This window comes from Meles meles, chromosome 12 (genome assembly GCF_922984935.1).
Source record: "Meles meles chromosome 12, mMelMel3.1 paternal haplotype, whole genome shotgun sequence".
NCBI classification, from domain to species: domain Eukaryota; kingdom Metazoa; phylum Chordata; class Mammalia; order Carnivora; family Mustelidae; genus Meles; species Meles meles.
In genome coordinates this window covers 836,387-861,577 of record NC_060077.1, presented here as the reverse complement: position 1 = coordinate 861,577, position 25,191 = coordinate 836,387, and the positions used below count along the sequence as shown (strand labels likewise).

At 50.1% G+C, this 25,191-nt stretch overlaps 1 pseudogene; it reads right to left on the bottom strand.

Annotated features, from left to right (window-relative positions):
- The window catches only part of LOC123954362, a 36,998-nt pseudogene extending 18,208 nt beyond the window's left edge, over positions 1–18,790 (bottom strand).
- Positions 18,791–25,191: the final 6,401 nt, after the last annotated feature.

Sequence of the window (25,191 nt, the reverse complement as noted above, 5' to 3'; positions counted from 1 at the left end):
GCACTTGGCAGTGAACGGAACCTGCACTGGTGCGTTCAAAATTCTGTCCTCACCCTCCTGGCCCGCCAGCCCTCCAGATTGTTCACTTGGGAGCCACAAGGCATACTTCTGCCTGCCCTCCAGAAAGAAGAAGGGCCCTAGAGGTCTGCCTAGAATCCCCACGTGAGAATCAACCTGCACGGTCCTCAACGGCACTCCAATGTCCTAGCCCGCCCTGTGCACTAATGCTCTGTCTGACACAGCCTGAGCCCTGACACATCAGCCCCCAGGTAGCGGGCCCCATATCCTGCACGTGGGTCGTGCCATGCCCAGAGACACTCATCTCTACCCAATCCGAGTATTCAGGCATCAGTGTCCAGATCATAGCTCAAATCCTGGCCTATGGGGGAACCTCAAGCATAAAAGGGCACTCCTCCTTACCTACGATGGAAAAGCTTGCTGTGGCAATGGGGGTCTAACCCTGAGAGTGGGATCCAGCTTCATGGCCCATGAGACAATGCCCACTCAGGAGGGCCGCCCTGGCCACAAACAGACATTGTGACTCCCAATCTGAGCCCACTTTCCAACCAGCCCCCTCTCTAGCTGGAACAGGTACACGCATATCGGGCCTGACATGCCACTAGGCCCCAATCCTCATCTTCGGTCGGGTTCTCCAGGCGCATGGATCCATAAGCTGACTCTGGAATCCTAGCTATGGCGGGAACCTTAAGACGAAAACAGCACTCTTACCTTCCCCCTGAATGACACCAAACCCTTGGGAATCGGGCAGAATCCTCAGAGAGGCAGAATCTCCCATGGCCCCATGAGGATACTGCTACATTCTGTGTCCAACTGAGACCCACAACCCCGACAGAAAAGCCTGCACTCCTGCCTCCCCGTCACCATAATTTCAGATCCGTCAGTACTGCCCTCACGGTCTGCAGATCGGAACTGCCATCACCTCGCCTATAACCCTATCCCAAGTTTGTGTTTGCAGAATTTTGTCCCCAAAACCCTGGCCGACAGGCCGTCCAGGATGGGGCCTCTGGAACCACATCACAGGATTCCGCCTGCCTTCCCAAAGGAAACTCTGCCCATCACAGTTGCACAAACCCTCCAGATTGGGAGACACCTGCAAGGACCCTGAGCCCACCCAATTTCGTTGGCCACTCTGGACAGAATTGCACAGTCTGATACATGCCAGACACACACCTCCAGAGAGACACCCAGTTCAATGGCCCTGAGTCAGAAGATGGAAACTACATGACCCTAGGACCTCAACAGAACCCTAGCTGAGGTTTGAAGGCATCTGTCCCCAGAGGAATCTTTTGGAGTGTTAGGGTTCATGATCAAAGAAACAAGACTACACAAAGCGAAAATCAAGCAAAGCTTTATTTCATGCCAAGCATCGAAAATCAAACTGACAGGTCAGGGTCGTTTCTTACATAGTGATGACGAGGACACTGCTTCTGATGACAAAGAGGGGAGGATGCCGATGACGACAACCCTGACGACACAGACTCTGCTCCCCATGATGCCAATCCGACAAGGTCGCTTCCCAGACGAGGCCCCTGTGGACGAGGCTGTTCCAGACCAGGCCGCTCCCCAGATGAGGCCGCTCTGGATGAGGCTACATGCTGGATGAAGTCCCTACCCGATATTGAAGAGGCCGCTCCAGACCAGGCCGATCTCCAGCAAGGCCATATGCTGACAAGGCCGCTCCCTGGAATGACGCTGCTCTGGCGACGCTACAGCTCAGGGCAGTGAGGCTGGTTGTGGCGGGGCTGCATCGAGGTGAGTCGTGGGCGGTGCTGCTGCTCAGGGAGGTGAGGTCGTATGTGGCGGCTCTGCTGCTAGGGGCTGTGAAGCTCCCAGCAATGCTGCTCCCGATGACCCCATCGCCATCCCGATGCTCCCGATGATCGGGAAGTTCTGACGCTCCTGAAGACCCCGATGCTATCACTCCTACAACTACCCGTACGGCTCCCAATGACTACTGTAACGGCTACTCTAACTCCTCCTACTACTCTAATGGCTATTCTAACTCTTCTGACTTCTCTAATGGCTATTCTAACTCCTCCTACTTCTCTACTGGCTATTCTAACTCCTCCTAATTCTCTAATGGCTATTCTAACTCCTCCTACCTCTCCCCCTACCCCAGCCTCACAGACTAACCTTTACAGAGGTGGTTCATCCCAGCCCACACAGAGGTGGGAAATGAGATTTCAACTCACCACAGTTAATATATGTGCAACCCAGTGATTGGATATGGCTATCTGGCGTGGCCCGCCCCAATATCCGGGGTTGACAAGTAAGTTCCTCTGGCTAACCACATCCCTACATTCTCCCCTTTTCTTTGGAAATTAGTCAAATCCTCAACTTTTCAGCCAGTTCTATGTTCTCCTGTTGTAAGGGGGTTATATTGAGCATGTAAGACTAACATTTCTATCGCTCCAATTTTCTTTGGTACAAATGACATTAGGGAGTTCATAATACATGGGGGAAAAAGGAACAGTGGTGCATAGTCGGTTGATGAGTTAGCCATTCAAAACTTTGTGTAACCTTTTCCATTTTTTTTCCTAATTCTGTTCATCTAATTTCCCACCGATACTTTACATAAACACGTAACAATAGGAGCAACAATAAACTCTCGGTTTTTTAGCCTTAGCTTTTGTCCATGTTCAGCGGGATCTGTTGACTGCAGCTTCCATCTCCGGGGGCATCCTCTCCTCAGCTCATTTGACGTGACCCACATGAATCCAGGCCCTAATGCCCTCTAATTTTACAATAAATGGTATCTTCAAGCGAGGCTCCAAGTTTCCCCCTTGATAGCCATTATCCAAACCAAGTCCCCAGGTTGGTAAGGATGTGGTTCCACCTCCATCTCCATCCCAGTGTGGGCAGTCCGGATACCTGAGTGGGCTATTTTTTTTAGGGCAGACTCAAATGCCTGCAGTGACTGGAGTACAGACTGATCAGTCATTTCTGCTAAGGCAACCTCTTGTAGTCGAGGACAGAGAAGGGGGGTCTCCCAAAAATTATTTCATGTGGGGTCAACTTACTTAAATAGGGTGTACATATTGCCCTGAGGAGGGAAAAAGGAAGGAGATCCACCCATCCACCTCCAGTCTCCAGAATTAGTTTTGTCAAGGTCTCTTTAAGAGCCCGTTTCATTCTCTCTACTTGCCCGGAACTCTGGGGCCAGTAAGCACAGATGGGAGGACGGGGCTCAGGCTCTGTCAGATAGAGAATTAGTGCACAGGGGGACCTAGGATATTGGGGTTCCTTCGAAATCCGTGCAGGTTGATCGTCACGTGGGGATTCTGGGCAGGCTCCTAGGGCACTTCTTCTTTCTAGAGGGCAGGAAGAGGACTGCATTGTGGCTCCAGATTTAACAATCTGGGGGGCTTGCGTCTCAGGAGGGTGAGGACGGAATTCTGAACTCCCAAGCGCTGGTTCAGTTTAAAGCCGAGACTATGGCATTTCCAATGTGCAGATTCTGACACAAGATCTCCAGCACCTGAGTCAGGGCACGTGTCAGATGGTTGCTCACGCTGGAGTTTGTGTCCCTCATGGCCGAAGAATGGAGGGCTGGCTTCATGAGGCCATGGAGTTTTTCCCAGGCTGGGGCTTTTGAGCCGCTCCGAACAGCAAGCTTTCCTTCTGTGGGACAGGGGAAGTCCATTTTGGTCTCTACAGAGTCCCCCATAGGGAAAGATTTCGTAGCAGAAGTCACCACAGTCATGGCTGGAAAGCCCAGCTCGGCTTAGCCTTCCAGCCCAGGAACAAGGCCCTTTTGATCTGGTTGCTCTGGGGCAAAGTGCCCAGGGTCTGAGTTGACAGGGAGCCTCATTCTGATGTGTCACAGTGCTGGCTTGTGTCCAGGGAGTCCTTAGAATATGCTGGGGTGGGGCGCCTGTGTGGCTCAGTGGTTTAAGCCACTGCCTTCGGCTCAGGTCATGATCTCAGAGTCCTGGGATTGAGTCACGCATTGGGCTCTCTGCTCGGCAGGGAACCTGCTTCCCTCTCACTCTCTCTGCCTGCCTCTCTGCCTACTTGTGATCTCTCTCTGTCAAATAAATAAATAAAATCTTAAAAAAAAAAAAGAATGTGGCTGGGGCTCAGGCCCCTTGTAGGATTCTCCTCCCCTGATGGTTGAACGCAGCTCCCAAGAACCAGGTTACCTTCTGGGGCAGGAGGTGTTCTGTTTTATGTCTCTGCGATCAAGTGCTGGATCATATGTAGGTATTCCAGAGCTTGCCTCTGGAGGCAGATACCTGCAAAGCTAAGCAAGGGTTTCGTTGAAGTCCTGGGGTAAGTCAGGTTCCATCTTCTGACTCAGTGCCATTGACCTGGGAATTTCCCTGGAGGTTGGTGTCTGTCATGTGTCAGACTGAGTGTTTCTATCCAGAGCGGCCAACGAAATTGGGTGGGGTCAGGGGCCTTGCAGTTGTCTGTCATTCTGGGGTTTTGTGCAAATGTGACGGGCAGACGTTCCTTCGTGAGGGCAGGCAGAATCCTGTGCTGTGGCTTCAGAGGCCCCACCCTGGAGGGCCTGTTGGCCAGGGCTTTGGGGACAAAATCTGCAAACACAAACTCGGTTTGGGGAGGGGTGAGGTGATGGAATGCCGGAACTGCAGAACTTGAGGGCAGTGCCTCGGGATCTGAATTTAGGGCAACCGGGAAGCGAGAGCGCAGGCTTCTCTGTCTGGGTTGTGTGTCTCGTTAGGCTAAGAATGGAGGAATGGCCTCATGAGGCCATGGGAGATTCTGCCTCTGTGGGTGTTCTGCCTGGCTCCCAATGTTTTGGTGTCTTTCGTGGGGAAGTGAAGAGTGCTGTTTTCTGTCTCAGGAGTTCAGACATATCAGGGAATCCAGAGTCCTCTTCTTGGTCTGGGCGCATGGAGAACCCAAACAAGGGTAAAGATTTGGGACTAGGGACATGTCAGGCCCGCTAGGCCTGCTCTTGGTAAAACTAGCAAGGGGACGTGTTTGAAATCGTCTCAGGATTAGCGTCACAACGACTTTTTGTGACCAGGAAGCCCTGATGGATGAGTGTGGTCTCATGGGTCATGCAGCTGGTTCCCACTCTGAGGGTTTCACACCCACCCCCCCAGCAAGCTTTTCTTGCCTTTGGGAATCAGGAGTTTTCTTTTGTGCTTGAGGTAACCCATAGGCTGCGATTTGAGCTAAGGTCTGGGCACAGAAACCTGAATACCCAGGTAGGGTAGATATGACAGCCTCGGGCCATGGCCGCACCCCCTGCAGGATATGGGGTCTGCTACCTGTGGGGTTGCCTGGAGGTCGTGGCTCAGGCAGAGTCAGATAGAGCATCAGTGCACAGTGCACCCGAGGTTATTGGTGGGCCGTCAAGGACCGTGCAGTTTGATCCTGACGTGAGATTCTGGTCAGACCCAATGGGCCCTTCTTCATTTTGGAAGGCAGGTCGAAGTCTGCGTTGTGGCCCCAGAATTCCCAGTCTGGCAGGCATGCGGGGCAGTAGGTTGATGACGGAATTCTGAACGCACCAGTGCCAGTTCAGTTCAGTGCCGAGCTCATGGCAGTTCCAATATGCAGTGTCTGAATCGAGATCTCCAGCACCTGAGTCAGGGCAAGTGTCAGATGGTCGTTCATGCAGGTGTTTGTGTCCATGATGGCTGACGAATGGAGGGGTGACCTCAAGAGGCCATGGGAGATTCTGCCTCTGTGCAGAATTTGCATGGCTCCCAGTTTTGCTGTCTTTCTGGATGAAGGGAAGAGGGCTATTTTCCATCTCAGGGTTCCCGCCATAGCAGGGATTCCAGAGTTGTGTTCTGAGTTCGGGCCCCTGGAGAACCCGACCGAGGGTGAGGATTTGGGCCTAGGGGCATGGCAGGCCGATATTCGGGCTCCTGGTCCAGCTAGCGAGGGGACTTGTTTGAAAGCAGGCTCAGGTTGATGGTCACAATGCCTGTTTGTGCCCATGGCGGACCTGGAGGGTGGGCGTGGTCTCATAGGCCATGAAGCTGGCTCTCATTTGAGGGTATGAACCCTATCCCCACAGCAAGCTTTTCCAGCCATGGGGAAGGAGGAGTGGTCTTTTGTGCTTGAGGATTCCTCCACAGGCCAGGATTTGAGTTATGGTCTGGGCACTGATCCCTGAACACCCAGGTTAGGTAGACATGACAGCCTAGGGCCATGGCCGGTCCCATCTGCAGGAAAGGGCACCCACCACCTGGGTCGGGGTGGAGGTCGGGGCTCAGGCTCTGTCAGAGAGAGCATTAGTGCACAGTTCATCCTGGATATTGGGGTTCCATCAATGGTCGTGCAATTTGATCCTCACATGGAGAATCTGGGCAGACCCTTAAGGCTCTTGTTCTTTCAGGAGGGCAGGCAGAAGGCTGTTTTTTGGCTCTAGAATGCCAAATCTGGATTGCTTGTGGGCCAGACGGGCGAGGACGGAAGTCTGAAGGCACAAGCACCAGTTCTATTCAGTGCCAAGGACATGGCATTTCTAATGTGCAGCGTCTGACCCAAGATCTCCATCACCTGAGTCAGGGTGAGTTTCGGATGGTCGCTCACACTGCAGTTTGTGTCTATGATGCTAGATAAATGGAAGGATGACCTCATGAGGCCATGAATGTTTTCCCGGGCTGGGGTTTGTGAGCTGCTCCGAACAGCAAGCTTTCCTTCTGCAGGATAGGGGGAGTTCGTTTGGATGGCTCCATGGTCCCCCATATGGAAAGACATGGTAGCAGAGCTCACCTCATAGATGTCTGGAAAGCCCAGCTCAGCTTATCCTTTCAGCCCTGGAACAAGGCATTTTCAATCTTGTGGATCTGGGACAAGTGCCCTGGGGATGATTTGACAGGGAGACTCATGTTGATAGGTCACCATGATGGCTGGTGTCCCGGGAGACCTTACAATGTGGTGGGAGCTCAGTCGCCATGAAGGATTCTCCTCCCCTGAGGGTTGGACGCAGCCTCCAAGAGCCAGCTTGCCTTCTGTGGATAGGAGGTGCTCTGATTTTTGGATCAGGGACCTAGCATTGGAGCATATGTAGGTACTAATATAGGGGCCTGGTTAGCCAGAGTAACTTACTTGTAAACCCCAGATATAGGGGCGGGCCAGGACAGAATGCCGTTTCCAAGCAGTGGGGTGTGCATATATTAACTGTGGTAAGTTGAAATCTCATTGGCCACCTGTGTGTGGGCCGGGCTCAACCACCTCCATAAAGATTAGTCTGTGAGGCTGGCGGGGACGCGGGAGCAGTACGAGGAGTTAGAATAGCCGTTAGAGAAGTAGAAGGAGTTAGAATAACTATTAGATAAGTAGGAGGAGTTAGAATACTGTTAGAGAAGTAGGAGGAGTTAGAATAGCCATTAGAGTAGTAGGAGGAGTTAGATTAGCCGTGGGGAGCCATTAGGGTAGTCGTAGTGATAGTGTCAGGGTCCTCGGGACCGTCGAAGCTTCAGGATCATTGGGAGCATCGGAAGCGGCCTTGCTGGGAGCGGCACCACCCCGAGCAGCAGCCCCGCCATGAACGGCCTAGGCTCCACGAGCAGCAGCGCCGCCGGCGACCGACCTCGCCACGGCCCCTCCGTGACCGGCCTCACTGCCCCAAGCTGCGGCCTAGCCAGAGTGGCGTCATTCCGGGGAGCAGCCTGGTCGGCGTGTTGCCTCTTCAGAGTGTGGCCTGGTCCGGAGCTGCCTCTTCATCATCGGTTGCAGCCTTCATTCAGCGTGTGGCCTTGTCCAGAGGGGCCTCGTCTGGGGAGTGGCCTGGTCTGAAGCGATCTCGTCCACAGCGGCCTCAGCTGGGGAGCAGACCTGTTGGAGTGGCTTCATAGGGAGCAGAGTCTGTTCGTCAGTGTTGTCGTCCTCGTCATCCTCACATCTTTGTCATCAGGAGCAGCGTCCTCATCGTCGTCGCCTCTAGGTAAGAAATGGCCCCAACCGGTCAGTTTCATTTTCGATACATGGCGTGAAATAAAGCTTTGCTTGATTTTCGCTTTGTGTCAGTCTCGTTCCTTTGTCACGGACCCTAACATTGGCACCTCGCCAGGGATCAAAAAACGAGAAATGAGCCAGCATCAGAATTTATGGGAAAAGCCTCCGAGGTGTTGGAATCTTGTTCATCTATCTAGTTGGAGCTGCACAGTATGGCTCACTGGGGACAACTGGACCCAGCCATGCACCCCAGGGCTGGGGTGTATGCTGGGACGACCCATACCTCTGCTGGTAGATCTACATAGGTTTTGAGTCCCCCTTGGTGGTCGGGGAGTTTGAGTCCCCCTAGGCCATAACCAGGGCATTTGAGTCCCCCAAGGCAGTCAGGGGATTCACGTCCCCCCTAGGCAGGCATCAGGAGTTCAAGCCCCCAAGGGTGTCCTCGGGGGTCGAGACCCCTAGGAGGTCATGGGGTTTGAGTCCCCCTAGAAAATCCCCACCGGTGGCAGTACTGCTAGGCCTGCAGTTGTCTTTGTGTTGTCTTTTTGTTGTCTGCTGTGTTGTTTGTTGTGTCTTGGGGAATGGGACAGGCAGAGAGTAAGGGGACTCTGACTTTTGTCTCTACGTTCCTCATAATACATGTGGGGCTTCCTCCTCACTCATTTCGTGTGCTAAGGGCCATAACTGGAGCCAACTGGGTTTAGTCTAAATTGGAACAGAGACTTTAAGGAATAATCACAAGCAGGTGCCGAAACTCCCTTTGTTTCAGAGAATTCCTTGCCTTCTCTGGCCCGACGTGGACTGCCTAGCCTCTCCCCCTTGCTGGCGGGAAAGCATGGCCTCTGAAGTGGAATAGGCCCAGGTGGAACATGAAATCGGTTAGCAAAGAGATGACTGAACTGCTGGTTAATTGTCTGTCTCAGGGTTTTAATGGGTAATTGTTAAAATAGCTTTCGGAGTCTTTGGTAAACTGAAGCTTTGAAGTTTTGCTTGGATGACGAATGAATGAAGTGCTAGGGCGCTGGTTGCTGGAACTAGGTTTGTGCTTTTGAAATCTGTTAGTAAACATATTTTGTGCTTAACTTCTAGTGCAACAGTTCACAATTGGTTAATATTTAGTCTTCACTAGAGATTGAGAGGTTTCTAAGGAAATGTAAATGGGTTTCTTTGCCCACCCAGAATTGTTAATGAGATCTCTTTGACTCATAAGGCTGTTCCTTGATATGCTAAGATGCTCAGGAAGTGCTGCTAAATCAATGATATACCTTGGGTTACATTTGGGTAAATGCCTTAACTACTACAGAGGTTCTATACATTTTCTAAGGTTTTAAAGTTTTGATAAGGGTCATCATTTGATATTTAACATTATCTATTCTGAGTTTTTTGTCATTTGCAATTGTTTTAATTCTCTTATAAGATGAATTCCATCTTAAAGGGAATTCATATGGGAGAATTTCAGAACAAATACGGTTCTTTGATATGTTGAAATCCTGGAACTGAATTTCCAGAAGTAAAAGCTGCAATCGCACTACACCAGAATTAGTATGGGGACTCAAGGTAAGAATGAGTCTCCAGGAGCTTTCCTAGAAAGGCTCATTGAAACTTATAAAATGTATAGCCTGATTGACCCTGAGGCACCCGACAATCAGGAGGCAGTGAATCTTGCTTTTGCCAGTCAGTCAGCCCTGGATATAAGGAGTAAACAACAGGAAATTGAAGGATTTGAAGGGAAGAATCTGATTGAGTTATTGAGAATAGCAGAAAACGTGTTTAAGAACAGGGATATACAGGAAGATGAAAAACAGACAAATAGCTGGTTAAGGTTTTGGCATTACATGAGATAGTTAGGGGATAGTAAATGTAAGGAAAAACCTAAGCACAGAGAAGGCAGGTGGGAAGACTTAGATTCAGATCAGTGTGCTTATTGTAAAGATAAGGGACACTGGGCCAGGGAGTCCTCCAAAAGGAAGACGGCAATGCTGGCCACCAGAGTAAAAATTGAAGTGGAGAGGAAATTAATTGATTTGTTTGGTCGACACGGGAGCCCAATTTTCATCATTCCTTAAACCTATGGGAAAACTATCTAGAGAGGAAGTTTGGGTACAAGGAGCAAATGGCACAGAGAGACATAAATGGACAACAGAAAAGACTTTAAATTTGGCCTCGGGAGTAGTGAAACATCGATTTTTGGTCCTCCCTAATGCCCCATATAACTTGATGGGAAGAGATCTCCTCCACAAGTTACAAGCTGGCATTCAGTTCTCGGAAGGAGACATGACTGTAACCTTGAGACAACCCACTGTATAGGTGCTTATGGCAGCAGTAGATGAATACCTCCTTTACGAGCCAGTCTCAAAACCAGTGGAGACAAAGGCGGGAGGCTTTGCAAATCCTATTTCCCGAGGTCTGGGCACAAGGGTAACACCCTGGCTTGGACAAGGGACAAAGTCCAGTGGTGGTACAATTAAAGGCAACAGCATAGGCTGTTCACATTTGGCAGCACCCCCTTTCCGGGAAGCAAAGGAAGGGATCATAAAGCACATTAAATACCTCCGAGGAGACACGATCCTAGTTCCTTGCAAATCTCCAGGGAACACACCTTTGCTGCCATTCAAAAAGGCCGAGACTGGGGAGTACTGACACTTTCAGGACTTGTTGAAAGTTAATAAACAGGTTGAAGATATCCACCTGTCTGTTCCTAACCCCTATACACTACACTCCCTCCTGTGACCCAAAAGAACTGTGTATACCATCTTCTATCTCAAGGATGCATTTTTTCTGCATATCTTTAGCAAGAAAATCTCAACCACTTTTTGCTTTTGAGTGGTCCGACCCACTGAAAGTGTTTCAAGGCCAACTCGCCTGGACAAGACTTCCCCAAGGAAGGATTGTGGTGAGGTCCTAACCCAAGTTGCATGTATAAAGCCAGATATCAGAGACACTCCGGTCTTGGATGCCAAGATGACTCTGTTCACAGATGGGAGTAGCTACATGGTCAATCGAAAGAGGTATGCGGGGGCTGAGGTAGTTTTTCCTGAGCAGAAACTCTGGACAGCAGCCCTGCCACATGGAACTTTGGCACAAAATGCGGAACTGATTGCACTCACTAAGGCACTGCAGATAGCCAAAGGTAAAACCGCCAACATCTATACAGACAGGAGGTACGCCTTTCCTACTCTCCATATACATGGGGAGATTTATAAAGAAAGGGGCCTATTAACAGCAGATTGAAAAGGAATTAAAAACAGAGGAGAAATATAGACTCTCCTCCAGGCTATTTGGGACCCAAAAGAGGTGGTCCTTATGCATTTCCCAGGACACCAAAAGGGGACTGATTTGATTTCAAAAGGAAACCAATTAGCAGATCAAGCCACAAAGCAAGCAGCCCAATAAACAGTGCAAGAACTGGTTACATTCCCAGATCAGCCCTACCAGAAAAACTGAACTATTCAGAACAAGACTTAAAGTACTTACAGAAGTGGGTTAAATTGTACTATCAAGGGGACTGGGCTAAAACTGAAGCAGGAAAAATTATTCTTCCTCGAAGACTACGCAAAATGTTAGTAGACCAGATACATCAGGGTGTTCATTTGGGGATATAAAAACTCAAGGAGCTTATAGTCAAGCAGATCCAGGTTTCTAAAATAAGGAATATGTTTCAGGATGTAGTTGATAGGTGTGCTCAATGCCAGGCAGTTAATGTGGGAATAACTAAAATGGGAAGAGGGAAAAGAGAAAGAGGTAAGGATCCAAGAATTTATTGGGAAATAGATTTTATAGAAATGAAACCTTGAATATATGGGCACAAGTACATGTTCGTTTTTGTAGATATGTTTTCAGGTTGGGTAGAAGCTTTCCCTGCCAAACATGAGATGGCAGGAGTGGTAGCCAAAAAGCTACTAGAAGAAATAATTCCTAGGTTTGGGCTGCCTCTCGCATTCGGGTCACACAATGGCCCTGCATTTGTGAGTTCAGTCTCACAGGCATTGGCCAAGGCTGTGGGCACTAATTGGAAACTACATTGTGCCTACCGGCCCCAGAGTTCTGGGCAAGTAGAGAGAATGAACCGGACTCTTAAAGAGACCTTGACAAAACAAATTCTGGAGACTGGAGGTGGATTTGTGCATCTCCTTTCTTTCTCCCTCCTCAGGGCACGATGTACACCCTATTTAAGCAAGGTGACCCCACTTGAAATGATTTTTTGGAGACTCCCCTTCTCTGTCCTTGACTACAAGAGGTTGCCCTAGCAGATATGACTGATCAGTCTGTACTCCAGTCACTGCAGGCATTACAGTCTGTCTTTTAAAAAGCCCACTCAGGGATCCAGACTGCACACACTGGGATGGAGACGGAGGTGGAACCACATCCTTACCAACCCGGGGACTTGGTTTGGATACATCACTATCAAGGGCGAAACTTGGAGCCTCGCTGGAAGGGACCATTTTCTGTAAAAGTAGAGGTCATTAGGGCCTGTATTCATGTGGGTCACTTCAAAAGACCCGAGAAGAGGATGCCCCCCAGAGATGGAAGCTTCAATCGACAGACCCCGCTGACCATCGACTAAAACTAAGACTAAAAATCTGTGAGTTTATTGTTGCTCTTATTGTTGCCTGTTTTTGTCAAATATAGGTGGAAAAATAGATGCACGGAATTAGCAAAAAAAAATGGAAAAGGTTATACAAAGTGTTGAATGACTAACTCATCAGCCGTCTGTGCACTACTGTTACTTTCTGACCCCTGTATTATAAACGCCCTAATGTCATTTGTACCAAAGAAAATTAGAGCGATAGAAATGTTAGTCTTACATGCTCAATATAACCCCCTTACAACAGGAGAACATAGAACTGGCTGAAAAGTCAAGGATTTGACTAATTTCCAAAGAAAAGGGGAGAATGTACGGGACTGGTTAGCCAGAGGAACTTACTTGTAAACTCCGGATATAGGGGGCAGGCCAGGCCAGATAGCCATATCCAATCAGTGTGGTGCACATATATTAACTGTGGTGAGTTGAAATCTCATAGGCCCATGTGTGTGGGCGGGATGAACCACCTCTGTAAAGGTTAGTCTGTGAGGCAGGAGCGGGGGGAGGTGTAGGAGGAGATAGAATAGCCGTTAGAGAAGCAGGAGGAGTTAGAATAGTCATTAGAGAATTAAGAGGAGTTAGGATAGCCGTTAGAGTAGCAGGAGGAGTTAGAGTAGCCATTAGAGTAGCCATTGGGAGCTGTTAGGGTAGTTTTAGGAGTGATAGTGTCGGGGTCGTCAGGAGCGTCAGAGCTTCACGATCATCGGGAGCATCGGGAGCGGCATTGCTGGGAGCTTCACCGCCCCAAGCAGCAGCGCCACCATGAGCGGCCTCGCCTCACTGAGATGCAGCGCTGTCCGAGACCCGCCTCAATGTGGCTCCACCACAGCTGGCCTCACTGCCCCGAGCCGCAGCTTCACCAGAGCGACGTCATTCCAGGTAGCGGCCTCGTCGGCATGCAGCCTTGTCGGAGAGCGGCCTGGTCTGGAGCGGCCTCTTCATCATCGGGTGGGGAGTTCATCTAGCATGTGAGACTCAGTTGACCACGGAATGTAGCAGTATCCTCATGGGGCCATGGGAGATTCTGCCTCTGTGAGGATTGTGCCTGGCTCCCAAGGGTTTGGTGTCTTTCAGAGAGAAGGGAAGAGTGCTGTTTTCATCTCAGGGTTCCAAACATAGCTGGGATTCCAGAGTTGGCTTCTGGGTCCATGCGCCTGGAGAACCCAACTGAAGATGAGGATTGGGCCTAGGGGCATGTCAGGCCTGATATGCTTTCACCTGTTCCAGCTAGAGAGGGGGCTGGTTGGAAAGTGGGCTCAGATTGGGAGTCAAAATGTCTGTGTGTGGCCAGGAGAGCCCTTCTGAGTGGGCATTGTCTCATGAGCCATGCAGCTGGCTTCCACGCTGAGGGTTAGACCCCCATCCCCACAGCAAGCTTTTCCGTCGTGGGGAAGGAGGTATGGTCTTTTATGCTTGAGGTCCCGCCGTAGTCCAGGATTTGATCTATGGTCTGGGCACAGATTCCTGAATACTCAGGTTCGGTTGAGATTAAGTGTCTGGCCATGGCAGGTCCCACCTGCAGGATATGGGGCCGGCTACATGGCGTGCTGATGAGAGGTCAGGGCTCAGGCTGTGTCAGACAGAGCATTAGTGCACAAGGCGGCCTAGGATATTGGGGTGCCGCCGAGGCCCGTGCAGGTTGATTCTCACGTGGGGATTCTGGGCAGACCCCTAGGGCCCTTCTTCTTTCTGGAGGGCAGACAAAAGCCTGCGTTGGGGCTCCCGAATGAACAATTGGGAGGGCTTGCATTCCAGGAGGGTGAGGATGGAAGTCTGATTGCAGAAGCGCTGGTTCAGTTCAGTGCCGAGCACACGGCATTTCCATTGTGCAGCGTCTGATTGATATCTCCAATACCTGAGTCAGGGCATGTGTCAGATGGTCGCTCAGGCTGGAGTTTGTGTCCATGATGGCCGACGAATGCAGGGGTGGCCTCATGTGGCCATGTAGGTCATTGCAGGCTGGGGCCTGTGAGCTGTTCCGAACAGCAAGATTTCCTTCTGTGGGACAGGGGGTGTCAGTTTTGATGGCACCAGGGACACCCGTTACGGAAGACATAGCAGAAGTCACCACATGAATGCCTGGAAAGCCCAGCTCCGCTTAGCCTTCCAGCCCAGGAACAAGGCCATTTCGATCTGGTGGCTCTGGTTCAAAGTTCCCAGGTGGCTGAGGTGACACGGAGCCTCTTTCTGATGGGTCACAATGCTGGCTTTTGTCCAGGGAGACCTTAGAATGTGGCGGGCGCTCAGGCGCCTTGCAGGGTTCTACTCCTCTGAGGATTAGACGCAGCTCCCAAGAGCCATGTTAGCTTCTGGGGACAGGACGTGTTCTGGTGTGTGGCCCAGGGATCAAGTGTTGGATCATTGGTAGGTATTCCAGAGTTTGCCTCTGGAGACAGATGCCAACAAACCTCAGCTAGGGTTCCATTGAGGTGCTAGGGGTATTTCAGGTTCCATCTTCTGACACAGGGCCATTGACCTGGGTGTCTGCATGGAGGTAGGTTTCAGGCCTTTGTCCGAATGCGCCTCTTTTCCAAGGAGGCCAACAAATTTGCAATTGGCTCACGGGCTTTGCAGGTGTCTCCCAATCTGGAGGGTTTTTGCAAATGTGATGGGCAGAGTTTCCTTTGTGTGGGCAGGCAGAGTCCTGCTCTGTGGTTCCAGAGACCCCATCCTGGAGGACCTGTCGGCCAGAGCTTTGGGGACAAAATCTGCAAACACAAAGTCAGGATAGTGTTAGGAGCGAGGTAATGCAGACCGATCTTCGGACCATGAGGGCAGTGCTGCGTGATCTGAAATTAGTTCGACGGGGAGGAGGGAGCGCAGGCTTTTCTGTCTGGGTTGTGTGTCTCGGTTGGCCACGGAGACACGTGTAGTGGTCACCTCATGTGGCCGTGGAAGATTCTGCCTCTGTGCGATTCTGCACAGCTCCCAAGAGTTTGGTGTCTTTCCGGTGGAAGGGAAGAGTGCTGTTTTGTGTCTCAGAGGTCCCGCCATAGCAGAGATTCCAGATTCGGCTTCTGGGTACGGGGTCCTAAAGAACCTGCCCAAAGGTGATGATTTGGGACTAGGGGCATGTAGGGCACTATATGCGGGCTCCTGGTCCAGCTGGCGAAGGGGCTGGTTTGAAAGCAGGCTCATGCTGATGGTCATAATGTCTGTTTGTGACCAGGGCTCTCCTCCTGTGTTTGCATGGTTTCATGGGCCATGCAGCTGGCTCCCACTCTGAGGGTTAGCTACCCATACCCACAGCAAGCTTTTCCGTGGTGGGGGTGGAGGATTGCTCTTTGATGCTTGAGGTTCCCCCATAGGCCGGGATTTGAGCAATGGTCTGGGCACAGACGCCTGAATACCCAGCTTTGGTAGAGACGACTGTCTCGGTTTGAGGTGCTGACAGGCCCAATATGTGATCCGTGAGGGCCATGTCATGGGATATGAAATTAGGGCTATGGGAGGCAGAAGCACAGGCTTTTCTGCATGCGTTGTGTGTTGCAGTTGGCCACGGAGTGTAGCGTAGCCTAATGGGGCCATCGGATATTCTGCCTCTGTGAGGATTCTGCCCGGCTCCCAAGTGTTTGGTCTCTTTCGGGGGGAAGGGAAGATTTCTGATATCCGTCTGAGGGGTCCTGCCCTAGCAGGGATTTCAGAGTCGGCTTCTTGATCCGAGGGCCTGGAGAACTCGACCGAGGGTGAGGATTTGGGCTTAGGGGCATGACAGGCCCAATATTCGAGCTCCAGGTCCAGCTAGCAAGGGGGCTGGTTTGAAAGCGTACTCAGGCTGAGTCACAATGCATGTTTGTGGCCAGGGAATGCCTCCTGGGTGGACGTGGTCTCATGGGCCTTGCAACTTGCTCCAATTCTGACTTTTAGACCCCCATCCCCACAGCAAGCTCTTCCCGTCATGGGGAAGGAGATCTCTTTGATGCTTGTGGTTCCCCCATAGGTCGAGATTTGAGCTATGGTCTGGGCACAGATGCCTGAATACCCAGGTTGGATAAAGATGACAGTCTCTGGCCATGGAAGGTCCCATCGGAAGAATATGGGTCCCTCTCCATGGGGGGCTGATGGGAGGTCGGGGCTCAGGTTTTGTCAAACAGAGCAGTAGTGCACTGTATGGCCCAGGACATTGGGGTGCCGTCGAGGTCCATGCAGGTTGATCCTCACGTGGGGATTCTGTGCTGTCTGGTAGGCCCCTTTTTTTTCTGGAGGGCAGGCACAAGACTGTGTTGTGGCCCATGAATGAATAATCTGGATGACTGGTGGGCCAAGTGGGTGAGGACGGAATTCTGAACGCACAAGTGCCGGTTCCGTTCAGTGCCGAGCACATGGTATTTCCAATGTGCAGTGTCTGACTTGAGATCTCCAGCACCTGAGTCAGGGCACGTGTCAGATGGTCCCTCACACTGGAGTGTGTGTCCATGATGGCCGACGATTGGAGGGGTGGCCTCCTGAGGCCATGGCTGTCTTCCAAGTCTGGGGCTTAAGAGCTGCTCCAAATAGCAGGCTTTCCTTCCGCGGGACAGGGGGAGTCTGTTTGGATGGCACCAGGGTCCCCCATATGGACAGACGTCGCGACAGAAGTCACCACTTGGATGCCTGGAAAGCCCAGCTCTGCTTAGCCTTCCAAACCAGTAACAAGGTCCTTCGGATCTGGTCCCTCTGGGGCAAAGTGCCCATGGGGCTGAGGTGACAGGGAGCCTCATTCTGAACGGTCACAATGCTGGCTTCTGTCCAGGGAGACCTGAAATGTGGCGGGGGCTCTAGGGCCATGCAGTATTCTCCTCGCCTGAGTGTTGGATGCAGCTCCCAAGAGCCAGGTTGCCATCTGGGTACAAGAGGTATTCTGTTATATGGCTCAGGATCAAGTGTTGGACAATATGTAGATACGCCAGAGTTTGATTCTGGAGGCAGATGCCTGCAAGGCTAATCTAGGGTTCCGTTGAGGTCCTAGGGTTATGTCAGGTTCCATCATTTGACTCAGGGCCATTTTCCTGGGTGTCTGTCTGGAGGTAGGTGTTTGGCATGTGTCCGGATGTGCCTTTTTTACAAGGCAGCTAATGAATTTGGGGTGGGCTCCGGGGCATTGAAGGTGTCTCCCAATCTGGAGTCTTTGTGCAAATGTGACGGGCAGAATTTCCTTTGGGTGGGCAGGAAGAGAGAGACCTGCACTGTGACTCCAGAGGCCCCATCCAGCAGGGCCTGTCCGCCAGGTCTTGGGGACAAAAGTCTGCAAACACAAACTCTGGATAGGGTTAGAGTTGAGGTGACGGCAGTCCTGATCTGCAGACTGTGAATGCATTCCCATGGGATCTGAAATGAGGGCGACGGGGAGGCGGGAGCACAGTCTTTTCTGTCTTGCTTGTGTGTCTCGGTTAGCCACGAAATGTAGTGATAGCCTCATGGGGCCATGGGGGTTTCTAACTCTGTGAGGATTTTCCCCTGCTCCCAAGGGTTTGGTGTCTTTTGTGGGGAAGGGAAGAGTGCTGTTTTCCGTCTCAGTGGTCCCGCCATAAGAGGGATTCCAGAGTTGGCATCAGGGGTGGTGTGCCTGGAGAACTCGACCAAATGTGAGGATTTGGGCCTAGGTGCACATTATGCCCAGTATGCGGGCTCCTGGTCCAGTTAGCAAGGGAGGTGGTTTGAAAGCGGGCAGAGGCTGAGGGTCACAATGAGAGTTGTGGCCAGGGCAGCCCTCCTGGGTGGGCGTGGTCTCATGGGCCATGCAGCTGGCTCCCACTCTGAGGGTTAAAACCCCATCCCCACAGCAAGCTTTTCCCGTCGTGGGCAAGGAGGAGTGAGCTCTTATGCTTGAGGTTCCCACATAGGAGGGGATTTGAGCTATCGTCTGGGCAGAGACACCTGAGAACTCAGGTTGGGTAGAAATGAAAGGCTCTGGCCATGGCAGGTCCAACCCGAAGGATATAGGGCCAGCTACCTGTAGGGCTGATGGGAGGTCAGGGCTCAGGCAGTGTCGGACAGAGCATTAGTGCACAGGGCGACCTAGGACATTGGGTTGCCATTGAAGTCCGTGCAGTTTGATCCTCACGTTGGCATTCTGGGAAGAACCCTAGGGCACTTCTTCTTACGGGAGGGCAGGCAAAGGACTGCATTGTGGCTCCAAAATGAACAATCTGGAGGTCTTCCAGGTCAGGAGGCTGAGGACGGAATTCTGAATGGACCAGCACTGGTTCAGTTCAGTACCAAGCACATGGCATTTCCACAGTGTAGCGTCTGACACGTGATCTCCTGCAGGTGAGTCAGGGTACGTGTCAGATGGTTGATCACGCTGGAGTTTGTGCCCATGATGGCTGACGAGTGTAGTGTTGGCCACATGAGGCCATGGAGGTCTTCCCAGGCTGTGGCATGTGAGCTGATCCGAAGAGCAAGCTTTCCTTCTGCAGCCAGACACAGACGGGAAACTTTTCTTTCCTTCTTTCTTTCTTTCTTTCTTCTTCTTCTTTTTTTTTTTTTTTTTTGAAGTGTTATTTCTCTTCAAATGTGGGCACATTTCCAGGCTCAGTCAGTAATCCAGGCCTGCGTGTTTTAGTATGAAAGTCACACTCGTGGTGATTTGCTGTGCAGCAGTTCTGGGGGATGCTGGGTCAGCGGCTGCCCCTCCGGCATAGGGGTGGTATAGACATTGGTGTGAACTACAGAGGAAAACCATGTGGGAGCGGGTGGATGGAGTCAACCAGTAGTGCTGGGATGGGCGTCTGGGCAGCGGAGTGGCCGGGAGCTCCCACACGGGCAATGTGCCCTGTTGTTCGCCAGCTCCTGGCTTCTTTCACTTAACTCAGTGTCCTCGAGGTCCAGCCGCATTTTATTTTTCCATTTGTCCATCGATTTGGGTCATTCTCATGTTACAGCCATAGTGGATAACACTGCCGTGAACTTGGGGCTACAAATACTGCTTTGAGACTCTGCTTTCAATTCCTTTGACATTGAATTAATTCCCTTTTTAAAAAAGATTTTACTTGGGTATTTGAGAGCAAGAGCACAGACCGGCAAATGCAGAGGGAGAAGCAGGCACCCGGGTGAGCAGGGTGCATGACGTGGGGCTCGATCCAAGGACCCTGGGGTCAGGACCTGAGCCGAAGGCAGACGCTTCACCAACGGATCCCCCCAGGCACCCCAGCAGAATATCTATTAGAGTGGCCATTGGGAGCCATTAGTTTAGTCGTAGGAGTGATAGCGTTGGTGTTGTTCGTAGCAGCGCCACCCCGAGACTTGGCCCCACCACCAGCCGCCTCGCCACCCTGAGCCACGGCCTCACTGGAGTGGTCTGGATGGAGCGTCCTAGCCAGAGGGAGGTCATTCCGGGTAGCGGCCTGGTTTGCATGTGGACTCGTCATGGAGCGGCCTCCTCCAGAGTGGCCTCCTCATTGTCAAGAGTGGCCTTGTCCAAAGCAGCCTCTTCATCATTGGGAGCGGCCTTGTCCGGAGCGGCCTTTTCATTGTCAGGAGCGGCCTCGTCTGGCTTGTGGCCTCTGATGGGGAGCGGCATCCCTTGAGGAGTGGCCTTGTTGGAGTGGCCCCTTTGGGGGCAGAGGCTGCGCCATCAGAGATGTCGTCCTCATCATCCTTGCCTCTTTTTCATCTGGAGTGGCTTCCTCATAATAGTCGCCTCCACGTAAGAGATGGCAGCGACCGGTCTGTTTGGTTTCTGATGCTTTGCATAAAATAAAGCTTTGCTTGATTTTGACTTTGTGTCAGTCTTGTTCCTTTGATCACGGACCCTAATATTGGCAGCTCGTCTGGGATCAAACAACGAGAACTGAGCCAGATCGGAATTCATGGGAAATGCCTCCGGAGGTGTTGGTATCTTGTCTCTCTGTCTGGTTGGAGCTCCAGAGTTTGACCCACTGGGGATAAGCTGGACGCAGCCATGCTCCCCAGTGCTGGAGTGGATGTGGGGATGCCCCATCTTTCTGCTGGTAGATCGAGAGGGGGTTCGAGTCCCCCTAAATCATCAGGGGTTTCGAGTCCCCCTGGATGGTTACCAGGGGGGTCAAGCCCCCTAGGCAGTCAGGGGGTTCGATACCCCGAGGTGGTCATCAGGGGTTCGAGTCCCCCTAGGCGGTGAGGGGCTTTGGGTCCCCCTAGGAAATCACCACCTGTGGCAGAACCACTGAGCCTGCAGTTATCTTTTTGTTGTCTGTTGTGTTTTTTGTTGTCCTTGAAGGAATGGTGCAAGCAGAGAGTAAGGGGACTCTGACTTTCATCTCTGTTCCTCATAATAGATGTGGGGTTTCTTCCTCACTCATTTCCTGTGTTAAAGGCAATAACTGGAGCCAACTGGGATTAGTCTAAGTCAGGAGAGTGACTTTAGGGAATATTGCCAAGAAGCAGCTGAAACTCTCTTAGTTTCGGGGAATTCCTTGCCTTCTGTGGCCCAACATGGACTGCCTAGACCCTCCCTCTTGCTAGCGGGAAAGCATGGCATCCGAAGTGGAACATGAAATCTGTTAGCAAAGAGATGACTGAACTGATGGCTAATTGTCTGTCTCAGGGTTTTAATGGGTAATTGTTAAAGTAGCTTTCAGAGTCTTTGGTAAACTGAAGCTTTGAAGTTTTGCTTGGATGACAAAAGGGATGAAGTGCTAGGGCGCTGGTTGCTGGAACTAGGGTTGTGCTTTTGAAATCTGTTGGTAAACATGTTCTGTGCTTAACTGCTATTGCAACAGTTCTCAATGGGTTAGTATTTAGTCTTCACTAGAGATTGAGATCTTTCTAAGAAAATGTAAATGGGTTTCTTTGCCCACCCAGAATTGTAAATAAGATCTCTATGACTCATAAGGCTTTTCCCTGATATGCTAAGTTACTCAGGAAGTACTGCTAAATCAATGATAAACCTTGGGTTACATTTGGGTAAGTGCTGTAACTACTCCAGAGGTTCTATACATTTTCTAAAGTTTTAATGTTTTGATAAGGTTCATCATTTGATATTTAACCATGTCTATTCTGAGTTTTTTTGTCATTTGTAATTGTTTTAATTTTCTTGTAAGATGAATTACGCCTTAAAGGATATTCATATGGGAGACTTTCGGAGCAGATACATGTCTTTGATATGTTGCAATCCTGGAACTGAATTTTCAGAAGTAAAAGTTGCACTCGCACTAAACCAGAATTAGTATGGTGACTCAAGGTAAGAATGAGTCTCCAGGGGCTTTCTTAGAAAGGTTTATTGAAGGCTATCAAATTTATAGTCCAATCGACCCTGAGGCACCCGAAAATCAGGGGACAGTGAATCTTGCTTTTGCCAGTCAGTCAGCTCTGGATATAAGGAGGAAACGTTAGGAAATTGAAAGACTTGAAGGGAAGAATCTGCTTGTGTTATTGGGAATAGCAGAGAAGGTATTTAACAACAGGGATGCACAGGAGGATGAAAAACAGACAAAAAGCTGGTAAAGGTTTTGGCATTACATGAGATAGGTAGGGGATAGTAAATGGAAGTAAATGCCTAAGCACAGAGAAGGCAGGTGGGAAACTTAGATTCATATCAGTTCGCTTACTGTAATGAAAAAGGACACTCAGCCAGGGAGTGCATGAAAAGGAAGACGGTAATGCTGGCCACCAGAGTAAAAATTGAAGTGGGGGGGAAATCAATTGTTTTTTTTGTTTTTTTATGTGGATGAAAATGCAGGAGTGGCCAAAGGAGTTTTGACTCAGACTCTGGAAACTTGGAAAAGGCCAGTAGCCTATCTTAGCAAGAAACTAGATCCAGTAGTGGCTGGGTTCCCCTCTGGCTTCTGCATAACTGCTGCGACGGCCCTTTAGGTCAAGGATGCAAGTAAATTGAATTTGGATCAAAATCTCATCTTGACCAACACCCATGCTATCATGGGCCTTCTCCATACAAGATCAGACAAATGATGACAAACACCTGAGTGATGGGGTACCAGGCCCTCCTCCTAAATGAAGCAAGAGTTACCTTCCAGCCCCTGGCAGTGCTAAATCCTGCTACGCAGCTGCCAGAGGAGCTGGCTGTCCACCCACAGGACTATGGGGGGTCCTAACCCAAGTCACAGGAATTAGGTCAAATCTCAGAGATATTCCCCTCCCAGATGCCGAGATGACTCCCTTCACAGATGGGAATAGCTACGTGGTCAATGGAAAGAGGTATGCAGGGGCTGCGGTGGTTTCTCCTGAGCAGAAAATCTGGACAGCAGCCCTTCCACATGACACTTTGGCACAAAAAGCAGAACTGCTTGCACTCACTAAGACACTGCAGATGGGAAGAGGGAGGAGTCAAGATGGCAGAGAAGTAGCAGCCTGAGACTACATCAGGTACCAGAAGATCAGCTCGATAGCTTATCTAAACATTGCAAACACCTACAAATCCAACGGGAGAGCGAAGAGAAGAAGAACAGCAACTCTAGAAACAGAAAATCAACCACTTTCTGAAAGGTAGGACTGGCGGAGAAGTGAATCTAAAACGATGGGAAGATAGACTGCGGGGGGAGGGGCCGGCTCCCGGCAAGCAGCGGAGCAACGGAGCACAAAATCAGGACTTTTAAAAGTCTGTTCCACTGAGGGACATTGTTCCAGAGGCTAAACCAGGGTAGCCCACGCGGGGTCAGCGTGGCCCCAGGCCCCGCAGAGTCACAGAAGGATCGGGGGTGTCAGAGTGTCGGAGAGCTCGCAGGTATTAGAACGGAGAAGCCGGCTGCAGAGACAGAGCCGAGGACTGAACTCTCAGCTCGGGGTTACCTTGAACAGGTCGCGGGCTGGGTGAGCTCGGAGCGCAGCAAGAGGCTGGGGATACGGGAGTGATTGGGTGCTGTCCTCAAGGGGCGCACTGAGGAGTGGGGCCCCAGGCTCTCGGCTCCTCTGGGCCAGAGACTGGGAGGCCGCCATTTTCATTCCCGTCCTCCGGAACTCTACGGAAAGCGTTCAGGGAACAGAAGCTCCCAAAAGTGAACCCGAGCCGATTACTTAGTCCGGCTGCCCGTAAGGGCGGTGCAATCCCGCCTCGGGCAAAGACACTTGAGAGTCACTACAACAGGCCCCTCCCCCAGAAGATCAACAAAATATCCAGCCAGGACGAAGTTCATCTATCAAGGAGAAAGCAGGTTCAATTCCTAAACAGCAGAGCAATTCCAGAGGAGGAGAAAGCAAAGCACGGAACTCATGGCTTTCTCCCCATCATTCTTTAGTCTTGCAGCTACTTCAATTTTTTTTTCTTTTTTCAATTTTTTTTCTTTTTTCTTTTTTCTTCTTCTGCTAAATTTTTTAAAACTTTTACCCTTTTCTTTTTTAACGTTTTTTGACTAGTTCATCTAAATATATATATTTTTTCTTTCTTTTTTATATTTTTTTATTTGTTTTATTGTTTAAATTTTTTTTCTTTTTTTTTCCTTTTTTTTTTCTTTTCCTTTTTTTTCAGAACCTGTTTTTATCCCCTTTCTCCCCCCCCACAATTTGGGGTCTCTTCTGATTTGGTTACAGCACATTTTTCCGGGGTCTTTGCCACCCTTTTAGTAGTTTATTTGCTCCTTCATATCCTCTTTTCTGGACAAAATGACAAGGCGGAAAAAATCACCACTAACAAAAGAACAAGAGACAGTACCGAAGGCTAGGGACCTAATCAACAGAGACATGGGTAATATGTCAGATCAAGAGTTCAGAATGACGATTCTGAACATTCTAGCCGGGCTCGAAAAAGGCATGGAAGATATTAGAGAAACCCTCTCTGGAGATATTAAAGCCCTTTCTGGAGAAATTAAAGAACTAAAATCTAACCAAGTTGAAATCAAAAAAGCTATTAATGAGGTGCAATAAAAAATGGAGGCTCTCACTGCTAGGATCAATGAGGCAGAAGAAAGAATTAGTGATATAGAAGACCAAATGACAGAGAATAAGGAAGCCGAGCAAAAGAGGAACAAACAGCTACTGGACCATGAGGGGAGAATTCGAGAGGTAAGTGACACCATAAGATGAAACAACATTAGAATAATTGGGATTCCAGAAGAAGAAGAAACAGAGAGGGGGGCAGAAGGTCTATTGGAGAGAATCATTGGAGAGAATTTCCCTAATATGGCAAAGGGAACAAGCATCCAAATTCAGGAGATGCAGAGAACCCCCCTCAAAGTCAACAAGAATAGGTCCACACCCCGTCACCTAATAGTAAAATTGACAAGTCTTAGTGACAAAGAGAAAATCCTGAAAGCAGCCCGAGAAAAGAAGTCTGTAACATACAATGGTAAAAATATTAGATTGGCGGCAGACTTATCCACAGAGACCTGGCAGGCCAGAAAGAGCTGGCATGATATATTCAGAGCACTCAACGAGAAAAACATGCAGCCAAGAATACTCTATCCAGCTAGGCTATCATTGAAAATAGAAGGAGAGATCAAAAGCTTCCAGGACAAACAAAAACTGAAAGAATTTGCAAACACCAAACCAGCTCTACAGGAAATATTGAAAGGGGTCCTCTAAGCAAAGAGAGAGCCTAAAAGTAGTAGATCAGAAAGGTACAGAGACAATATACAGTAACAGTCACCTTACAGGCTAATAATGGCACTAAATTCATATCTCTCAATAGTTACCCTGAATGTTAATGGGCTAAATGCCCCAATCAAAAGACACAGGGTATCAGAATGGATAAAAAAACAAAACCCATCAGTATGTTGCCTCCAAGAAACTCATTTTAGACGCGAAGACACCTCCAGATTGAAAGTGAGGGGGTGGAAAACAATTTACCA